At 38.0% G+C, this 4,480-nt stretch overlaps 1 pseudogene; it reads right to left on the bottom strand.

Annotated features, from left to right (window-relative positions):
* Window positions 1-1,736: 1,736 nt before the first annotated feature.
* On the bottom strand, window positions 1,737-3,611 carry LOC101707826 (ubiquitin-like-conjugating enzyme ATG3 pseudogene; annotated as a pseudogene).
* Window positions 3,612-4,480: the final 869 nt, after the last annotated feature.

Below are 4,480 nucleotides of genomic sequence, written 5' to 3'. Positions count from 1 at the left end.
GAGCCGCCATATCAAAGTATCACAGATTCAGCTTAAATAACAGAATGTGGAGGCTTGAAGTCCAGGGAATTAACAAAGTTGACTCCTTGGGCCTCTTTGGTTTCTTCTTGTCTTTAACATAGTTTTGCCTCTGTGCCTGTGTCATAATCTCTTATTCTGAGGATACAAGTATATTGAATCAGGGTGATCTCATTTTAACCTAAAAACCACTTTAAGGACCCTAAGCATAATAATCACATTTTGAGGCACTGGAGGTTAAGATTTTACCATCTGAATTTGGGGCAGGTTAAAGGAAAACAATTTAGTCAATAACAATTTCCCAGAATGTCACTGAGGATTTTCATTACATAGAATCTTTGTTAAGGTTTTTTTTTCTGATCTATGTACCAGAAAAAGTTAGGTGACTTCTTTTCAGATTATTGCCATTGTGACTTGCCCAAATGGTCATGTTTCCCATTTTTCTTGGCTTTTCTAAGGTTTATTTGCTAATGTGCAACCCATTTGGAGAAAGTCTATAGGACTTCATGCTGTGAATTTCTATGAGGTCCTATTTTACAGCTATATTTTGCTACTAATTGGTGTATCTGTTTTTCTTTTTTTCCTTTCTGTAATTTGTGTCATCTTAATATAGGGTGTAAGTCTCTATGTACTCTGTATGCATCCTTTATAGAATAAAGGGAAATATTGATGGTTTTATAGATAAATAAACTTAATTTATCAACCATATTTGTATAAATAGAACATTACTATGAAAAGCAGAGGAAGCTTAGATGCTAATAATAAATGTCCTTTGCAAAAACTCACCTCAAATCTTTTTTGGAAGGAAGAAAAGCCTATAAAAGGCTATGTAAATAGGGAAGAAAACAAGATGTGTTAAAATATTTTTAAAATCTCCAACAGTAGCTAGGCAAATCAATGCTTAAATTAGCACAAACTAGTAAAAATAAGCATCCCTAAATTGATTTTTCCATATATTTGCCTGAAGTCAGACAAAGTGTAGAAGAAGTTGGATTGTTGCCAGACCCAAAGCATTTTTCTGAGCTCCATCAACTTCTAATGGACAATGACGCCATGCTGGCCCCAAGCCAGCCACCCAATGCACTTAGATTTGTTTCGAAAGCTAGCTGGAGGCAGGCATCACATCAGCAACACAGCACCACAAACAGTGCTGATATGCGCAACACACCTCTGGAGAGAACTGACTTCCTGTTTTGTCAGCAGATAGCATCTGGCTTCTGCCTAGGAGGCCTCTTCTTATAAAAGGACAAACCAACCAACACTAGTGAGGGGTACCTCATGGGCCTCAACTGAGCCTCCAGATCACCAAGACCCCCACAAAAAGCCCCAGTGGAAATTAGCCCCCAAATCCTGAAAGCCATTAGTTCTGTCTCATTTAGTTAATGTGATGGACTCACAAATGAACCGTTAAAGGTATGTTGAAGATATATCCACTTTTTCCTGAATTCTTTGCTTCAAAGAGTGTCCCAAAATATATTGAGTAGGTTGTCTTGGCATTGATTCCAAAGAGATAATTTTAAGGGTATCCAGCAGGTACCCAAAGGGCTCCTAAATGTAGCAAAGCTATCATCCTCCCAAGCATGTGTGCCCTGACATCTTTTTTGAGAGCGGGGGGGAGAGGAAGAAGAAGAAAAAGAAGAAGGGGTGTGGGGGAGAGGGAAGAGGGGGGAGGGGAGGGGAAAGAAAAGAGAAAGGGTATAACATGAATTCTTTTTTATTTAATGCATAAACATATAACTCCCTTTATTAGAAAAATTGTACATATTGGTAAATATGGTCAATGGTCACATCTATGGGTTAATTCTTTAAAAATCAGAATCAGAAAAGAAAAAAATGGAAATGAAGTCTATGTAAATAGGGAAAGGTGGAGGGGGTGAAGGGCACCCAGGTAATGGGGAAAAAATAGGAACCAAGATACATCATGTACAGGTACAAGCACCCAATGATAAAGGTAAATGTACTGTATTCCTAAAATGTACCAATAAAAAAATTTAAAAGAAAAAAATCAGAATCAATAATTAGGATAGATTCTACATTCTCTTTGTTACATTGTGAAGTGTCTTGTGTAGTCATATTCTATTGTTGGAATGACAGCTTGTACAAATTTCAAAAAAAATTAGAAGATACATATGAACACCAAGCTCTCCCCCTCCTTCTGCAACTGTCTCAATGATTTTCTTCATCACTTCAGCGTGCCTGCACGAGTGAACGGAACACATAGGAGGTGGTGGGAGATGAGGGTGACTTTCAATGGTCACGGTTTTCTTCACATGATCTTGACTGATGTCTTCATACATGTGCTCAACTGTTAAAGGTTGCCGTTGCTCATTATAGCCAAACAAACATAGTCGTAGTGTCTGGTAATATTTATCATAAGTGATGTATAAGTCATAAATTCTGGTCTGTAAAATAGCGTCTTCAGCTCCTGCATCAGTTTTAGATTCACAAGCTTCTACTATTTTCCTTGTATTTAGAGTAGCCTCATCTGTTTCCAACAATTCATTTTCTTCATATTCTTCCATATCTGCAGCTTCTCCTTCATCTTCCTCTTCTTCCTCTTCATGGAGTGCTGAGCAATCTTGGAGTTTTATACTGTCCTTGTTTTCCAATGTAATCTCCTTAACTGCTTCAGTTATTCCTGCAATACCTGTGTTATAATATGTATCTACCCATCTCCCATCACCATCATCTTCTTCAATGATAGCTTCCAATTCATCTGAATATTTCATCTATTTACAGCGTTTGTAGCATGGCACATTTTTGTTTACAAAAAACTGTCTGCCTGTTGGTAGGTATGCTTTCACTTTTAATTCTTCCCCTGTAGCCAATTGCCATGTTGGGCAGTGGCGGACTAAGTGATCTCCAGCTGCCACAAACTTTTCTGGGGTGATTACACCTGTTTCCTTAAATTTTGATTCTCCTCGCCCTCTCAGGAGCTGTCTTCCCTTTTGCTTCACTCGCACTCCTTCCGGGTCCCCCTCCTCTCACTCGCCGTAGCTCCGCTGCCACCCGGGCCTCACGTGACACCCGACTCCCATCACGTGTCGCAAGAAAGGTCGCACTCGAATTCTTCTTGATCTAACAAAATGGAACATTGTATCTCTAAGTCCAGGACTTGAAAACAAAGAATAAAATATGCTTCCAATGTGCTTATGAAACAGGAAAAAAGACATTAGAGAAAATCTGAGGAAATTTAAACTTTAGTTAATAATATATCAATACTGGTTCATTAATTGTCACATACCAAACATTAATAATAGGGAAACTGGGTGTGGAGTAGAGAGAAAAATCTCTGATTATCTTTTCAATAATTCTTTAAATCTACAACTCTTCCAAAATAAAAGTTTACTCAGTACACATACACACACAGTACACACACACACACACACACACACACACACACATACTCCCAATAAATTTGCTTTAAAATAATCTAGGAGGCAAGGGGGGATTTTTGGTGGGCCTACTGATAAAGAAAATAAGATTGATTATGACTAATAATTGTTAGAACTGGCTGATAGATACACAGATACATTATACTATCTCTTCTAATTTCATACATGTTTTAAATTCTTGATAATAAAAGGTTCAAAAATATCCTTTCATTAAACTGGGAACTATGAAGATATTTATCTCTATTTATAGAGATAAATATTTCACTAAACCCGTTTTATATATACATTTTAGATATGCATATAAATACATATAATGTATATATATATACACACACATATATATATTTTTATTGCAGCTGAAGAATAGCATATTTTATTCCTGCTAAAAAATGTAGACTTCTGTTTTGTAAGGGCAAGTTGATAATACTGATGTATCAAGGCATGTGCTTCCGTGGTTTCCTTTCAGTGGAATTAATTGAATTAGACTAAGCCCTAATGTTCCACCTCCCTCTGTGATCAGCAGACACTGGCTTCTCCTAATAGGGTCAGACTCACTGGAGCTACAGCTTTGGAAGAACGCTTTTTTCTGTGTGATATTCAATCAGATAGTTTGAGCTCTGGGCTTGATCTAGGTAAAAGTTCTTCAATCGACTATGACATATAACTAGGATGGATAAGCTCCACTGCATTTTGCCTGCCACACCCCTCCTTTGCTATAACAGAGCCAAAAGCAGATGGTATCCTTTAGTCAGACAGTACTTAGCACCCTTTCACTGAGAGTGCCTCATTGAGCTCCTCTTCTTCCTGCATCCCCTCTAAGTGAGAGGCACCAGCATCTATCCAGGCTCCCAAGAAACCCGGAGGCCATTCACACTTGGCACCTCCATTTTCTTAGTCTTCTGGATTCCAATAACTCTTCCTGTTCTGAAGATTCTACCCCCTTATCTTCTTTCAAATGCATTCTTGCTTCTAAACTTCCAGCACCCAGACTACCATATTTCAGTGGTCTCCTATTTCACCTATTCCTGCTTTTAACCCCTGAAGTCCACTTTGATACTATAAAAATG

This window comes from Heterocephalus glaber, unplaced genomic scaffold (assembly GCF_053883595.1).
Source record: "Heterocephalus glaber isolate CG9 unplaced genomic scaffold, H.glaber_assembly_v1.0 deba00001538, whole genome shotgun sequence".
In the NCBI taxonomy this organism is placed as follows: domain Eukaryota; kingdom Metazoa; phylum Chordata; class Mammalia; order Rodentia; family Bathyergidae; genus Heterocephalus; species Heterocephalus glaber.
This window is presented reverse-complemented; position numbering and strand designations above follow the sequence as displayed.